The 18701-nt window shown below is 36.3% G+C and overlaps 1 long non-coding RNA gene across 1 annotated transcript; it reads right to left on the bottom strand.

Annotated features, from left to right (window-relative positions):
* Positions 1 to 14473: 14473 nt before the first annotated feature.
* LOC139519458 (uncharacterized) lies at positions 14474 to 16591 on the bottom strand. The gene is made up of 3 exons (XR_011663594.1): positions 16344 to 16591; positions 15525 to 15593; positions 14474 to 14762 (listed from the first exon to the last, which is right to left on the bottom strand). It is a non-coding gene; the product is annotated as an uncharacterized lncRNA (long non-coding RNA).
* Positions 16592 to 18701: the final 2110 nt, after the last annotated feature.

Raw genomic sequence — 18701 nt, 5'->3', positions numbered from 1 at the left:
ATGTTAAGTGATGAATAATGAAATAGTTTATGTTTCATTATTCATTATTCACCACTTAACATTGAATTCCATTATGAATAATGAAAAAGTTATCTATTCACTATTCAATGTTAAGTTATCATTATCATTATTGAATTTCATATTCTTTGAAAGAATTGAAGAGTTAAATATGTTTTACTTATTGTTATTCTTCAAAGCAAGTTCTCAAATGGTAATCATCATTGAATTTGCATTTGTCTTGAGCCGTGACAGCCAACTGTTTCCATACATGTATTTTTAAGTTAAATTCATGCATGTATTCTCCCGTATTACATTTCATGTATGTTACATACTAAACAAATGACGATCCGACATTCACAGTGGACGGTCCGGTGGTCAAAGGTAACAAAAAAGTCTTAAATTTAACAATTTCTTGTGTATTCGCTTGCATAAATATAAATACACACTTAGAAAATGTTTAAGAAATTTGGTTCTGTGAACCATAGCAATTCACGGTCTCCTTATAGTTTGCATCTGAAGTTATGAATAAATATAGGATACTGTCATCGTTGACACACTACTCAAACACCATGTCAAATAAATCGTAATGAAAGATACCAATCAGAGTTTTATTAGGGCTTCGATCAACCTTTATATGACTTAAATTTGACGAAGCCATAATACAAAAAAATCATAGCAATAAAATTGAGAATGGAAACGGGGAATATGTCAAAGATACAACAACCCGACCGAAGAGTATAAAATCATCCCAAGGCTACTAATAGGTCTTCAATACAGCGAGAAAATTCCCACACCCGAAGGTACACAATATGATATACTTCAGATTTCCCACTCAACATATAAATTGACCAAAATTTAAAAAAAACGCATACAAGACTAAATAAGGCCGGAGGTACCTGACTTGGAACAGGCGCAAAAATGCGGCGGGGTTAAACATGTTTCATGCTTCCCCTGTACATCTAGCCAATGAAGAATAAAGTCGGCAAACACATAGCAATACGCACAGTAAAAGTCAGTTTAAAAAGAAGTCCGAGTCCAATATTTTACTAAGTTAAAAAAGAAACAAATCAAAGTGACAATTGAAACAAAAATTAAACCAGATGCTCCGCTGGACGCATCTTTATACGACCGCAGAGGTCGAACCCTGAACAGTTGGGGCAAGTATGGACACAACATTCAAGCTTGATACAGCTCTGAATTTGGATTGTGATTAAAAAGTTGACACAGCAAAGGTTTCTGACACAGAATTAATGTGGTCTAATGAACTTAATTTTTTTGTTGCTTTTGAGCATACATTATGCTGTTGAATATAAAACCCCTCAAAAAAAAATATTTGAAGAAAAATTCTTTTTAATTTCTGAAATCTGAAATGAGAAAAATGTTACCCTCAACCCTCCCCATTTATTTTTTCACCTCTCCAAATCCCTTATTAAAAAATAATCTCAATTCATTTCTAATCAAGTTGGCAACAATAACTACTCATTTTAAAAATACATTATAAAGTATTAAAATATAAAATAACTTAGTCATGGTTAAAATGAATATTAATTAACAGTAACTTCTAAAAAAAAATTTACAGCTACACATCTCAAGACAATTATCACTTCCTTTAACAGAATTTTCAAGCAGTGTAAGGGAGATAATCAAGTAATCAAACATATAAATAACAGTATTCTTCAAATTTTAATTGGAATTGGATTACCTCCCTTACACTGCTTTCAAATTGTCTAAATTGTCCTTTAACCAGAAAAACCCTTGTTTCCCCTAATTGCTTAATGATTTGATCCATTTCCCCTATAACCATCCCTTTGTAGTATGTAAACCTGTGGTATACTTTCAGAGAAATTTATACACTTAAACACAAGTTATTGACTGAAAACTACAAAAACGCATATTTGGGCCCCTTTTTTGGCCCCTCACTTATTGAAACACCCTTTGAAGCAAGAACCCCAAAACATAATTCCAGCCTTTCCTTTGTAGTAAGAAGCCGTGTAGTATAATTTCAGAGAGATCCATACACTAAAACACAAGTTATTGTCTGTAAACTAGAAAAATGCTACTTTTTAGTCCTTTTTTGCCCCTTATTCCTTAAATGTTCAGGGATATAAACCCCAAACTGACACCAAGCCTTTCCTTCATTATATGGAACATTGTGGTACAATGTCAGGGAGATCCATACAGTTAAACATAAGTTATTGTCCAGAAACTTCAAAAATGCTTGTTTTGGCCCTTTTTTTGCCCTTAATTCCTTAACTGTTTGCCCCATAACCCTTAAAATAAATCCCAACCTTCTACTAAATGGCATAAACATCGTGGTACAATTTCAGAGTAATTGAAATACTTGTACACAACTTATTGTCCTGAAACTAGATAAATGTATGTTTTGGGCCCATTTGGGCCCCTTATTCCTAAACTGATGGGACCCCCAAGATCAATCCCAACCTTCCTTTTGTGGTTATAAACATTGTGTTAAAACTTCATTGATTTCTATTCACATATACTAAAGTTATTATCCGGAAACCATCCGTCTTCGGACGACGCTGACGACGACGACGTGATACCAATATACGACCTCAAAAAAAATTGCGGTCGTATAAAAAGTCTGTGACTGAATCAATATCAATTTCAATATGCCATCTTGAATAAACTGACAACAGTATCGTAACTATATTTCCTTTCTGAATAAGTATGTTTAAATGTTTAGTTAACTTAATATTTTAAGGTGAATTACGACCTTTTTGTGCTTTGTATAAAATATCAACATTTTAGATTGGATGTGAATTAACAGAACGTATCAGATGTCTGAACGTTGATTTATATTGACGAATGATGTCCTTGTACCGATGATAAAATTTTGTAAATGTTTTTCCAAGTTGGTGATGTCAAAAACCAAAGACATTTTGCTTAATCCCAGTAAAATATCAAATATAAGAATGAAATAAAATTGTGTCTGCAGACGGAAATCGGCGTCCTTGACGAATTAATCATGACACTGCCATTCTAAAATTCAATTGCATATATTTGAGGTTCTGTATAATTTAATGTGTGTAACTGAGCAGACGCATACGTGACAAATGTTCCATGTATTTCAGAGACCGTGCTTAGTTGGTAGCTTTACTCCAAATTTGTTAAATGCACATTTCGTAATCTGTCTAGCAATCAACCAGGCAGAAGCTAGCGAACAATAGCTAGCGAACAATAAGCCAGCGAACAATAAGGCGATATATCGAGAAACCAAAAAACAGAATAAGACAACAACGGCCGTTATTAAAAAAATATTCAAAAGGCAGAAAATCAGTTAAAATAGAGCAATTTTAACTCAATTTTGAAATGGTTTTATCCAATCCATTGATTTAACAAGTCGCATAACTTTTTAGGCTAATATTCAGTACCACAATAACTCTGCATCTATCAACGGATTATTTGTAGGTGTAGGGCCACCAATGCAGCCACTTCAATTAAGAACGTATGTAAAAGTAGTCCTACCCTGAAAAATATAGCACCTTTTATGTCATTGTTTAATCTAGAGCTCAAAATTTGAAAAAAATGTCAAAAAATTAGGGGGGTCGGCCTATTCCAGGGCTTCTAGAGAAAAATGATCAGGGGTGTCACGGCAAATGACTATATAGGTCTTGTAGAGAAGAAACAGGCGCTTTTTTTGCGCTAGGTATCGAAGGGCGCTATGTTCAAAAATCTGAAACTAGAGCTCAAAATTTGAAAAAAATGTCAAAAAATTAGGGGGGTCGGCCTATTCTAGGACTTCTAGAGAAAAATAATGAGGGGTGTCACGGCAAATGACTATATAGGTCTTGTAGAAGAGAAACATGCGCTTCTTTTGCGCTAGGTATCGAAGGGCGCTATGTTCAAAAATCTGAAACTAGAGCTCAAAATTTGAAAAAAATGTCAAAGAATTACGGGGTCGGCCTATTATAGGACTTCTAGAGAAAAATAATGAGGGGTGTCACGGGGTATGACTATATAGGCCTTGTAGAGGAGAAACAGGCGCTTCTTTTGCGCTAGGTATCGAAGGGTGCTATGTTCAAAAATCTGAAACTCGAGCTCAAAATTCGAAAAAAATGTCAAAAAAATGGGGGGTAGGGTCGGCCTATTCCAGGAGTTCTAGAGAAAAATAATGGGGGGTGTCACGGGATATGACTATATAGGTCTTGTAGAGGGGAAACAGGCGCTTCTTTTGCGCTAGGTATCGAAGGGCGCTATGTTCAAAAATCTGAAACTAGCGCTCAAAATTTGAAAAAAAATGTCAAAAAATTAAAGGGGTCGGCCTATTCCAGGGCTTCTAGAGACAAATAATGAGGGGTGTCACGGGGAATGACTATATAGGTCTTGTAGAGGATAAACAGGCGCTTCTTTTGCGCTAGGTATCGAAGGGCGCTATGTTCAAAAATCTGAAACTAGAGCTCAAAATTTGAAAAAAATGTCAAAAAATTAGGCGGGTCGGCCTATTCTAGGACTTCTAGAGAAAAATAATGAGGGGTGTCACGGGGTATGACTATATAGGTCTTGTAGAGGGGAAACATGCGCTTCTTTTGCGCTAGGTATCGAAGGGCGCTATGTTCAAAAATCTGAAACTAGCGCTCAAAATTTGAAAAAAATGTCAAAAAATTAGGGGGTTCGGCCTATTCCAGGGCTTCTAGAGAAAAATAATGAGGGGTGTCACGGGGAATGACTATATAGGTCTTGTAGAAGAGAAACAGGCGCTTCTTTTGCGCTAGATATCGAAGGGCGCTATGTTCAAAAATCTGAAATTAGAGCTCAAAATTTGAAAAAATGTCAAAAAATTAAAGGGGTCGGCCTATTCCAGGGCTTCTAGAGAAAAATAATGAGGGGTGTCACGGGGAATGACTATATAGGTCTTGTAGAGGATAAACAGGCGCTTCTTTTGCACTAGGTATCGAAGGGCGCTATGTTCAAAAATCTGAAACTAAAGCTCAAAATTTGAAAAAAATGTCAAAAAATTAGGGGGGTCGGCCTATTCTAGGACTTCTAGAGAAAAATAATGAGGGGTGTCACGGCAAATGACTATATAGGTCTTGTAGAAGAGAAACAGGCGCTTCTTTTGCGCTAGGTATCGAAGGGCGCTATGTTAAAAAATCTGAAATTAGGGCTCAAAATTTGAAAAAAATGTCAAAAAATTAGGGGGGTCGGCCTATTCCAGGGCTTCTAGAGAAAAATGATCAGGGGTGTCACGGCAAATGAATATATAGGTCTTGTAGAGAAGAAACAGGCGCTTTTTTTGCGCTAGGTATCGAAGGGCGCTATGTTCAAAAATCTGAAACTAAAGCTCAAAATTTGAAAAACATGTCAAAAAAATGGGGGGTAGGGTCGGCCTATTCCAGGAGTTCTAGAGAAAAATAATGGGGGTGTCACGGGATATGACTATATAGGTCTTGTAGAGGGGAAACAGGCGCTTCTTTTGCGCTAGGTATCGAAGGGCGCTATGTTCAAAAATCTGAAACTAGCGCTCAAAATTTGAAAAAAAATGTCAAAAAATTAAAGGGGTCGGCCTATTCCAGGGCTTCTAGAGAAAAATAATGAGGGGTGTCACGGGGAATGACTATATAGGTCTTGTAGAAGAGAAACAGGCGCTTCTTTTGCGCTAGATATCGAAGGGCGCTATGTTCAAAAATCTGAAATTAGAGCTCAAAATTTGAAAAAATGTCAAAAAATTAAAGGGGTCGGCCTCTTCCAGGGCTTCTAGAGAAAAATAATGAGGGGTGTCACGGGGAATGACTATATAAGTCTTGTAGAGGATAAACAGGCGCTTCTTTTGCACTAGGTATCGAAGGGCGCTATGTTCAAAAATCTGAAACTAAAGCTCAAAATTTGAAAAAAATGTCAAAAAATTAGGGGGGTCGGCCTATTCTAGGACTTCTAGAGAAAAATAATGAGGGGTGTCACGGCAAATGACTATATAGGTCTTGTAGAAGAGAAACAGGCGCTTCTTTTGCGCTAGGTATCGAAGGGCGCTATGTTAAAAAATCTGAAATTAGGGCTCAAAATTTGAAAAAAATGTCAAAAAATTAGGGGGGTCGGCCTATTCCAGGGCTTCTAGAGAAAAATGATCAGGGGTGTCACGGCAAATGACTATATAGGTCTTGTAGAGAAGAAACAGGCGCTTTTTTTGCGCTAGGTATCGAAGGGCGCTATGTTCAAAAATCTGAAACTAAAGCTCAAAATTTGAAAAACATGTCAAAAAAATGGGGGGTAGGGTCGGCCTATTCCAGGAGTTCTAGAGAAAAATAATGGGCGTGTCACGGGATATGACTATATAGGTCTTGTAGAGGGGAAACAGGCGCTTCTTTTGCGCTAGGTATCGATGGGCGCTATGTTCAAAAATCTGAAATTAGGGCTCAAAATTTGAAAAAAAATGTCAAAAAATTAGGGGGGTCGGCCTATTCCAGGGATTCTAGAAAAAAATAATGAGGGGTGTCACGGGGAATGACTATATAGGTCTTGTAGAGGAGAAACAGGCGTTTTTTTTTGCGCTAGGTATCGAAGGGCGCTATGTTCAAAAATCTGAAACTAGAGCTCAAAATTTGAAAAAAATGTCAAAGAATTAGGGGGGTCGGCCTATTCTAGGACTTCTAGAGAAAAATAATGAGGGGTGTCACGGCAAATGACTATATAGGCCTTGTAGAGGAGAAACAGGCACTTCTTTTGCGCTAGGTATCGAAGGGTGCTATGTTCAAAAATCTGAAACTCGAGCTCAAAATTCGAAAAAAATGTCAAAAAAATGGGGGGTAGGGTCGGCTTATTCCAGGAGTTCTAGAGAAAAATAATGGGGGTGTCACGGGATATGACTATATAGGTCTTGTAGAGGGGAAACAGGCGCTTCTTTTGCGCTAGGTATCGAAGGGCGCTATGTTCAAAAATCTGAAACTAGAGCTCAAAGTTTGAAAAAAATGTCAAAAAATTAGGGGGGTCGGCCTATTCTAGGACTTCTAGAGAAAAATAATGAGGGGTGTCACGGGGAATGACTATATAGGTCTTGTAGAAGAGAAACAGGCGCTTCTTTTGCGCTAGATATCGAAGGGCGCTATGTTCAAAAATCTGAAATTAGAGCTCAAAATTTGAAAAAATGTCAAAAAATTAAAGGGGTCGGCCTATTCCAGGGCTTCTAGAGAAAAATAATGAGGGGTGTCACGGCAAATGACTATATAGGTCTTGTAGAAGAGAAACAGGCGCTTCTTTTGCGCTAGGTATCGAAGGGCGCTATGTTCAAAAATCTGAAACTAGCGCTCAAAATTTGAAAAAAAATGTCAAAAAATTAAAGGCGTCGGCCTATTCCAGGGCTTCTAGAGACAAATAATGAGGGGTGTCACGGGAAATGACTATATAGGTCTTGTAGAGGATAAACAGGCGCTTCTTTTGCGCTAGGTATCGAAGGGCGCTATGTTCAAAAATCTGAAACTAGAGCTCAAAATTTGAAAAAAATGTCAAAAAATTAGGGGGGTCGGCCTATTCTAGGACTTCTAGAGAAAAATAATGAGGGGTGTCACGGGGTATGACTATATAGGTCTTGTAGAGGGGAAACAAGCGCTTCTTTTGCGTTAGGTATCGAAGGGCGCTATGTTCAAAAATCTGAAACTAGCGCTCAAAATTTGAAAAAAATGTCAAAAAATTAGGGGGGTCGGCCTATTCCAGGGCTTCTAGAGAAAAATAATGAGGGGTGTCACGGGGAATGACTATATAGGTCTTGTAGAAGAGAAACAGTCGCTTCTTTTGCGCTAGATATCGAAGGGCGCTATGTTCAAAAATCTGAAATTAGAGCTCAAAATTTGAAAAAATGTCAAAAAATTAAAGGGGTCGGCCTATTCCAGGGCTTCTAGAGAAAAATAATGAGGGGTGTCACGGCAAATGACTATATAGGTCTTGTAGAAGAGAAACAGGCGCTTCTTTTGCGCTAGGTATCGAAGGGCGTTATGTTAAAAAAACTGAAATTAGAGCTCAAAATTTGAAAAAAATGTCAAACAATTAGGGGGGTCGGCCTATTCCAGGGCTTCTAGAGAAAAATGATCAGGGGTGTCACGGCAAATGACTATATAGGTCTTGTAGAGAAGAAACAGGCGCTTTTTTTGCGCTAGGTATCGAAGGGCGCTATGTTCAAAAATCTGAAACTAGAGCTCAAAATTTGAAAAAAATGTCAAAGAATTAGGGGGGTCGGCCTATTCTAGGACTTCTAGAGAAAAATAATGAGGGGTGTCACGGGGTATGACTATATAGGCCTTGTAGAGGAGAAACAGGCGCTTCTTTTGCGTTAGGTATCGAAGGGTGCTATGTTCAAAAATCTGAAACTCGAGCTCAAAATTCGAAAAAAATGTCAAAAAAATGGGGGGTAGGGTCGGCCTATTCCAGGAGTTCTAGAGAAAAATAATGGGGGTGTCACGGGATATGACTATATAGGTCTTGTAGAGGGGAAACAGGCGCTTCTTTTGCGCTAGGTATCGAAGGGCGCTATGTTCAAAAATCTGAAACTAGCGCTCAAAATTTGAAAAAAAATGTCAAAAAATTAAAGGGGTCGGCCTATTCCAGGGCTTCTAGAGAAAAATAATGAGGGGTGTCACGGGGAATGACTATATAGGTCTTGTAGAGAAGAAACAGGCGCGTCTTTTGCGCTAGGTATCGAAGGGCGCTTTGTTCAAAAATCTGAAACTAGAGCTCAAAATTTGAAAAAAATGACAAAAAATTAGGGGGGTCGGCCTATTCTAGGACTTCTAGAGAAAAATAATGAGGGGTGTCACGGGGTATGACTATATAGGTCTTGTAGAGGAGAAACAGGCTCTTCTTTTTCGCTAGGTATCGAAGGGTGCTATGTTCAAAAATCTGAAACTAGAGCACAAAATTCGAAAAAAAATGTCAAAAAAATGGGGGGTAGGGTCGGCCTATTCCAGGAGTTCTAGAGAAAAATAATCGGGGGTGTCACGGAATATGACTATATAGGTCTTGTAGAGGGGAAACAGGCGCTTCTTTTGTGCTAGGTATCGAAGGGCGCTATGTTCAAAAATCTGAAACTAAAGCTCAAAATTCAAAAAAAAATGTCAAAAAAATAGGGGTAGGGTCGGCCTATTCCAGGAGTTCTAGAGAAAAATAATGGGGGGTGTCACGGAATATGACTTTATATGTCTTGTAGAGGAGAAACAGGCGCTACTTTTGCGCTAGGTATCGAAGAGCGCTATGTTCAAAAATCTGAAACTAGACCTCAAAATTTGAAAAAATGTCAAAAATTTAGGGGGGTCAGCCTGCAGCGGCATAACAAAAAAAAAACTCATCATAAATACCAGACGCGCGTTTCGTCTACAAAAGACTCATTAGTGACGCTTGAATCAAAATAATGGTTGAAAGGCCAAAATAAAGGACGAAGTTGAAGATCATTGAGAACCAAACATTCCTATTTTTGCCAAATACAGGTAAGACAGTGCATTCCTGGTGTAGAAAAACCTTAGTTTTTTTCAAAAATTCAAAGCGGTGTTAATTTATAAGATTATATTAACGATAAGCCAAGTCAACACAAGTGTCGACTACTGGGTTGGTGATACCCTCGGGGAAATAAATCTCTACCAGCAGTGGCATCGACTCAGTGGTTGCATTTTAAGTTTTAACTCATCATATATACCAGTATTTTAATTTTATATTTACGCCAAACGCGCGTTTCGTCTACAAGATATCAGTGAATATCCTGTGAAGGGAAAACAGGCACATCGTTTGCGTAAGACTTCAAAAGGTGCTATGTTCAATTTTGTTGAAAGGAACTTAAAAAATTTAACGAAAAACTCAACTGTCATACAAGAACGCGAAAACCAAAAAAAAAAAAATCATATCAGAGTCAGTAAAAACTAATTTTCTAAATCTTGTCATATAAAGTCATAATTTCCCCATCCGATTAACATGATAAAAGAGTTTGTAAAATGTGTTATGTAAATATTGATAAAAAGAATGCTGATTACTAGCTGATTTTCTTTTTCAAGGGTATGTCGAAAAGAAAACGACGAAGATGAAAGAACTTTAGTGCGAATGCCAGCTGGTATATAACCTAAAGTTCTATATACACTTACAGACTTAATAGACAGTCTACTTTTTATTCTTTCAACAGTTTTTTCATATCAGAGGTTTTGTACCATATAACCAAAATCAGCAAAGAGTACTGCATTGTTAAAAAAGTATGATAGTAAAACTACATACAGACCAGTGAACTTTATCAATGACAATACAAGCGCCACAACCTTAAAGACGGTATAAGTACCCTCGTCCACGTACGCGTGCGGGTGTTGTCTGATAAAAATAGATGTATACACATGGAAAAAAGTATTTTATAAAATGTGTTATGTAAATACTGATAAAAAAAATGCTGATAACTTGCTGATTTTCTTTTTCAAGGGAATGTCGAAAAGAAAACGACGAAGATGAAAGAACTTTAGTGCGAATACCAGCTGGTATATAACCAAATTGGAATTGAAATAAAAAAAAAACACTCTTTATTTTTTTCTGATATAATTTGTTAAAAACACTATTTAAATATCACCTGAGTTTGATCAATAATTATCGACTCGATAAGTTCTTATCTGCACATGTAGCTCCTGTACCCGTACACAGCAAAACATGTGTTTCATCCTCATTGTTTTCAACACTTTAAATAACCAAGTTTATAAAGTTATGTGATTGACACCTTGAAATAGGTCCTCCACAACTCATAACAGCAGCAAGATGGCAGATTATCAGCATGAGAGAGGCAGGAATGTCGCTGTATCAATTGCACGTATTGTCGGTCATCACTTTTCCACTATAAGTCGTTTAGAGAATAAAAATTAGGCAATACACGATATATAAGACTATCCGAGATCAAAAAGACCCCCTATGCCACCTGCTAGGGAAAATCAAGCATGATGAAGCTTAGTCAGAAAGAAACTCATTGCATACAATACAATCCTAAAAAGAGAGGGGTGGGCATACAGGAGCCTTTTAACAATAATTGTTCGAGATTGAATCATCCCTTCTAGTTATTGTGCGATAAGACCATTTCATGGACGTTTGCTTACGAACAGACACACAGTTATCCGTATCCAATGTAGTGCAGAGCTCGCCAAAATTGGAAATAAGCATCGTGGAGGAAGATCCGTTGTTCAAATGGAATTCTGTTTATCTTCCTTGGTCCAATCATTGCCCGGATTTAAACCATATCAAGGATGTATGGGACACTTTGCACAAAAGGACACCCCAGTCCAAACACGTTATTAAATAAGCAATGCCCTTCATCAGAATTGGATGGTTGCTGCTACCTAAGCAACAAATTAGTCGATTTATGGCAGAAATCATAAGACGTTAAGTGGCGGCTGACCGTTTAAATGGAGACTGCGCACAAAGTACTATTTCTTTGCCGTATAACGATCAACCATGATGTGAACAATCATCTTAAGATTAATTTCGAAATGTCTGACATTTTAAAATTCGACAACAGTAAAAGTTGTAAAATGCAGTTTTTTGTACAAAAAAACACCTCATTTTGTTTTTTAGAATTGTGGTTAGATAAATATTTTTTTTTCAAACATTTTTTGTTCGTTAAAATGCCAATGTTTTCATAAACTATGTTTCAATATTATTTTACAAATATTTTATCATATTCCATCCAAAATAAAAGGATGATTATTCAAGTTTTAAAAAATCAATATTTTGCAATACTTTTTTCCATGTGTACATATAAAAAGAGAAACATTACTTTGCTTTTTAAGTAAAATATATTTAATATATTAGTTTGTAATATTTTCACGATTAAAACTAATAACCTGAATAATTTATTCGTGATCATTTAGTATTTTTGTTTAAATTCGAAGATAACTTTACGCCATTTTCCGATTTCAAACAAATTTTTTTCAACCATTTACCTTTATAGAGATGGAACTGAGTTGTCCTTTTGATCATTAAATGTATCGAGCACTATTCAATGTCTCTAGAATGACTTTGAAAGGCGCTAAAGACTCGTCTTAGAGATACTGGTACAACATTTTAACGTCCCCGAGGTTGTAACTCACGTGAAACGCAGTTATGTGAAGATTGGCAAATCCGCATTATTCATCTCCGTAATCGATTTGGAGAAACTCATGGAAGAAACAAAAATAGGCTATATGCGCAAACAGTTTGTAACTAACTTCATCTAGGCAGCCTAAGAGCTCGTCGTTCGTTGAAGTGACCTATCCTTACGCAGAATCGAAGGATGTCGCGAGTTAAATGGATAGGGTACAGATTCGATGACATAGACTAACATGGAGTCAAATCCTTTTTACTGCTGAATCGAAATTCAACTTGACATTTATCGACGGCAGAGACATGGTCTGCCGCAGGTGCAAGGCATGCTTTTTGATGCGTGCGTACAGGAAACAAGTTGGCTTTAGGGTGGCGAATTAATGGACAACCTACAAGGAACGCCCCGATCTGACAATTAGTGAAGGAAACCTAACTGCAAAAAGGTATAGGAACGAAATTCTGGGTCCACTAGCTATAGTTTCTCCGAAGGCATCGTTAAACTACATTTTTAACAGAAAACGCCCGTTGTAAACACATTTTAATGAGTTTTGGAGAATAATCGCATGCATTCGAGTGTTGCCGTGGCCAGTAATGTCTTCAGATTATCGCCAATGGGACATTTTTGGGACGAACTTGGACGACTCACCAAAAAGAGCCCAAATCCATCGGAAACGGTCATCCAACTTGAAAAAAAAAATTCAGGGAAAATAACAACAGAAAGGGTCGTTGATAAAAAGGGACGATCAAGTGTAGTTTCTTCAGATACTGGAACATGAATGACCACAATATCACCCTCCTGAAATCTCTGAGGGCCATTTCGGATGCTGTACTGAAATGTTGGTTCATTCAAAAGCACGTATGAAACGGATATAAAATGAATATGATGCAGCAATAAAAGAACGTGAGAAAAAATAATGAAGAAGCTGGACAAGTATGACCACAAATGCAAACATGCAGAACCATTGATTTGTTAACTTCACGAAAATAAAACGGCAGCTGAGATCCAGGTGATGAATGTTTGGTAAGCAAAACAAGAAGAACAAGAAAGAGAAATTGAATAGATTCACAGAGTGAGATGTGTTGAGACAAACTAGAGTAGATATCGAAACCTTAAAAATTGAGGTTAATACGTTGCATCATACTCATACCTCTCGTAAATACCACACACATGGCGTTTACTATGTGCCGCACTCAATGTAATGTCACGTCACTTTGACATCTTTCTATGATTAATACATCTCTCACATAGTTAAGAAGTCCTTTATTTCTATTTCAAGGAAGGAAAAGTAATACAAAGCTTAAAGCCATTTGTTCCTGAAATGAACGAGCACTTACAAGACTTTAGAAGAATTTTGGATAAATAACTGGATAGTTTCGATATAAAAATTGAGGAATTTTATATTCATACTCACAAAAAAGTGATATTTATATAGGTCATCATGATAAAATTGCAGAAGATTGCTCGTATAAAAAGGTGGTGGAAGAGATTTAGCAAACAAATCAGTAAATGTTCGTTAAGATTAAGAAATCCGTCAAATTAGATTTTTTTAATTCAATCCTCACAATCATCTAGTTATAACTTACCCGTCAATACTATCGTGTTTTCAAGGTAGCCATGTTACTGCCTCTAATACACAAATACATATCATAAATTCACCTACAGACAATGTGTACCCGCAAGTCACTGCTCTCAATAGCACCGGCACGCCAATTAAATTGATGCACGTCGACATCTCTTGTTTAATAGAATGCAGCATATATTCATAGTAGTTACTCTGATTTATCAGAGAAATCCGCTGAATCATTGGTTACTAGTAGTACCCTTTACATTCTCATAACCTTTACAGTCTTGGAGAATCATCAAGATTATAGACCTTCTAGAGATGTTTAAGCATAGTTATTTTAAGTGTATTTGGAAACAAGTTATTATTAGTTAAATTAATCATACCCCTTTCTACTTTTATTGTGCGAGTGATGCCTTGTAGCGCCATTAGCTTGCTCTTTTTTGGAAGCTAACAAGTTGTCTTTTACGTGCAAGTGGTATGGCTCTCTTTTAACACGTGATCAGTCGCGTATCCTTCCGACAGACTATCGTTGTTCCAGAAGACAATACTCGCAAATGGTGTGAAGGAAGAGCCGAAAATTTGGTCCCTGAAATTGTCTCGCAGAAACGGAGATGGGTATACATTTACAATTAATTCTCCATAGGCCGTAATGGTAACGTTTTCCTCCGTTGCTCAGTCCATATCGTTTACTTGAACATGTATGATGGCTCATATCGAAGCTGATACATTTATACATGTCTGGTTAAATTTTCGGGGTGGCAAGTGAGATAACTTTTTTCGCAAATTGATGGACCCCGGAAGATGGTGAAAAATGTCAGTCTCCTCATGAAATAATCCCAAAATTCTGATCATAAAATTCAATAAAAAAATTGTCCTTTCTAATAATTTATTTCAGGTCAAATCTACATCTTTCTTTTCTCATCACACCAGCTCTATAAAACAGTTCTTATTGTTCATTTATGTCCATTTTTAAAATCACAGCATCCACAATTGTATGGCGGACTAATATTTTTTTTAATTACGTCATCTGAGTTCCTCATCTCAAGGTCTATTAGGGATCCTGACCCATATTGAAATTCATACTTCTGATTTTTCCAAATATTTTTATGTGATCTTCATCGGTATAACATTCTGAATAAATCTGTGTATTTTTGTCCATTTCTGAAAAAAAATAAAGTTGTTTTAGCACTATAAGGCAATGACACTTTCGTCGCTATATTCATTTATTTTGAATACAATGTGTTTGTATAATTAATTTCTTCCAGAATACCTTCACTAGTCAAAACAAGGACAAAACTTCTGATTATAACCTTTAATTACAATACACAGACCCTGTTAAAGCATTCTATAAAATTTTCTTGTGCCTTAAAGTGCATTTTGACAGAGAAATTATGCAAAAATGAAGATTTTATAAAAAAACCAACACCAAAATAATTATTCTTACTAGTGGAAATCTGGTATTTAAAACTGTGGAAAGCACTCTTAACTACTTGGAAAGTCATCTTTATCATATAATTAGAGTGCAATATAGTGCAAATTTTCAAAACTTGTCCTTTCACATAATTCTATTTGAGAAAAAATGTTTTTAACATGTATTTCAGTGAAAACCTTTTATTAGTGAGAAATCCACATGAGGTTTTAAAGGAAACATTGTGACATCACATGTATTATGGCGTCATTAAATAACGACAGATCAAAATAGAGCTAAATATAGTTTGCAGTGTTACGTGAGAAACAGTTGCCGCAAGATTTAACTCGAAATATTGAGTCGATACGATCTGTAACTAAGCCTTTTCATTTAATACCAAGACCATAGCAACAGTTTTCATATTTGCATATTTTTAACATACCGACTGTAATTTCAATTGCATAAATACCATAAATAAACAATTTAGAGCTTGCCTAATAAAGCAAAATGCTTACCAGTTATTCAGGACTTTTTAAAACCTCTAGTTTGCCATCTCAGGTTAAAAAGTAATGATATGTCTGGAACTGAAATAAGACAAAAAAATTACTCAGGCTGTGTTATCATTTGATTTAAATACATAAGTACTATTGAGAGAGAAAAATCTAATTCTTGAAAGTTTAATCACAAAGAAAGACAAATGCTTCTCCCTTGTGGCTTAGTCACCTTCATTTAAACCTTTTATTTTAGAAGCAATGGGTAGTAGCTAACTAGCTTAATAGTTGAATAGGTGCAGAAATATTGTTTTCAAAAAGGTTTGACCCTCCCCCTTTTTCACTGAGAAATGACAATATCTATTGTTTTGCTCAAGCGCATTAAAAATATTAGTTCATGATTTTCTTAAAACATGTACATGTTTTTTCTGTTTTTTTTGCATATGATATCTACTGACCAGGGGTCAAATCATTGGATAAAAGCACATGCGATGATGTATCTCACTTTACTCGTATGAAGTGTGTTATCTCCCTTGCCCTTGATTATCAGGTATTCCTGTAGACCGAAGTGATAATTACATAACAAAGACTATATTGTGTCATGTTTACTTACAATTTAATAATATTTAAAAGTTGTTTCTTGCCTTTTTCAATATAGTAAACAAATTCCTTTCGGATCTCTCGGAAGTAAACAAAGTGATGATTGTGCCTAAAAAAAGTGTTCAGCCCCGTGCCAGTAATGCATTTTAAAAGCAAAGTTTCATTGAGTTTTTGCTGATCTTTATCAATAATATTTATCTTAAACCATTTATAATAACTAGGTATAAATAAAAAACTACTAACCATCATTTTCGGTGGTGTACAAGGTGAAATCATCCATAAATCAGCCTGAAAACTTCTGGAATTAAGCTTCTAATTTGGGTATACATTTACAATTAATTCTCCATAGGCCGTAATGGTAACGTTTTCCTCCGTTGCTCAGTCCATATCGTTTACTTGAACATGTATGATGGCTCATATCGAAGCTGATACATTTATACATGTCTGGTTAAATTTTCGGGGTGGCAAGTGAGATTACTTTTTTCGCAAATTGATGGACCCCGGAAGATGGTGAAAAATGTCAGTCTCCTCATGAAATAATCCCAAAATTCTGATCATAAAATTCAATAAAAAAATTGTCCTTTCTAATAATTTATTTCAGGTCAAATCTACATCTTTCTTTTCTCATCACACCAGCTCTATAAAACAGTTCTTATTGTTCATTTATGTCCATTTTTAAAATCACAGCATCCACAATTGTATGGCGGACTAATATTTTTTTTAATTACGTCATCTGAGTTCCTCATCTCAAGGTCTATTAGGGATCCTGACCCAGATGAAACCACGAACCTTTGTGTTTGAAAATAGAGGTTCTGACTCCATGTCTTATTGTTTGAACCAAGAAATAAATGACTGAGAATACCTTTCCATTCCTCCAAGATATCATTTACACCACCCCAATTATACGATTATAGATGCGACACGAGGTATTCAGAAGTTCGGGAACCCTGTTTTTTCTCATTGTTAAAATTCTGGAATTGGTAATCACGCGGAACTGAAACTGCTGTATAGTTAGTATGTCTGCATACAAGTTACACTTCACCTTATTATCTTTTATATTTCTTATAAGTTGCGGCCACATGTCCTAAGTCGATCTCTGTTCGGTGGTGTTTTTGTTGGTTAATGAGATCATCTAAAGTACCAATTACGCAAGTGCGAATCTATTTGGCTTTAAAGTATTTGTTCATCTTCCCCATCATGGTATGATCTCAGTGGTCGAGAAAAACTCGAGTTTCCTCAAATCTTGCGGGATCGATAGAGTAGACATCAACGCAGTGTTTTATACATAGTACTTTGATCTCTTTGTTGTTGAATTCGGTAATCTTTTCCGTCCATAGTTTTATGAAAATGCTTGACTTGAATATGGTATGAAAAGCAACCTGGATCATCACAACTTCTTGGTCTTGGGCGGCACTTAGTCATATTGGCAAGTAAAACATAAATGATGCGAAGAATAAACGTGAATTCTTTATTCTGTTGAAACAGAACTGTAATCCAATTTTCACTCAAACGAACACCGATCAAGCATCGTTTCTCGAATACACGTCGAAATATTTTATCCGTTTAACAAACTTTTTTATAGAGACACCTAGACCGATTTGTACTTTTGTGAAGATGAGGTTTGTTAAACGGCTGACTAGATGAAGTCGGTTATATAGTGCATAGTTAACAACCCATGTTCTTTAACTCACATAGTTGCGAGTCGTTGTATTCTTATGTTGAGCATCGACTGCTAATTTGCAATAGACGAGTGACTTATTTCAAAATGACGCTTAGTTAACAAACCTAATGGGCCCATCTTTAGAACGGCTGTATTTTATACACATGGAAAAAAGTATTGCAACACCTTGATTTTTTAAAACTTGAAAAATCATCCTCTTTTTTTTATGAAATATAATAAAAATATGTGTATGATATTATTGAAACATAGTTTATGATAACATTGGCAACCACAATTTTAATAACAAAATGTAGTGTTTTTTGTACAAAAAATGCATTTGTCAACTGTTACTGTAGTCGAACTTTACAATGTCAGGTATTTCAAAATTAATCTTCAGATGACTGTTCGCATCATGGTTGGTCGTTATACGCCAAAGAATTAGTACTTTGTGCGCAGCCTCCAATCTAACGGATTACCGCATCTCAACGTCTTCTGATTCCTGCCATAAATCGGCTAATATGTTGTTAAGGTAGCAGCAACCATTTCGGATGAAGGGCATTGTTTATTTCATGATGTGTTTGAACTGGTGTGTCGTTTTGTGCACTTTCCGCCCAATAGTGTCCCAAATATGCTCGATATGGTTCAAATCCGGGCTACAATCTGGCCAAGGAAGACGAACCGAATTCCATTTGAACATATTGGATCTTCCTCCACGATGCTAATTTCCAATTTTGGCGAGCTCTGCACTACATTGGATACGGATAACTGTGTGTCTGTTCGTAAGCAAACGTCCCTGAAATGGTCTTATCGCACAATAACCAGTAGAGATGATTCAATCTCGAACAATTATTGTTAAAAGGCTCCTGTATGCCCATCCCTCTCTTTTTAGGATTGTATTGTATGCAATGGGTTTCTTTCTGACTAAGCTTCATCATGCTTGA

The sequence above is a fragment of the Mytilus edulis genome, chromosome 4, assembly GCF_963676685.1.
Source record: "Mytilus edulis chromosome 4, xbMytEdul2.2, whole genome shotgun sequence".
NCBI classification, from domain to species: Eukaryota; Metazoa; Mollusca; class Bivalvia; order Mytilida; family Mytilidae; genus Mytilus; species Mytilus edulis.
Note: the sequence above shows the minus strand (reverse complement) of the source record. Positions and strands in the feature narration are given on the sequence as shown.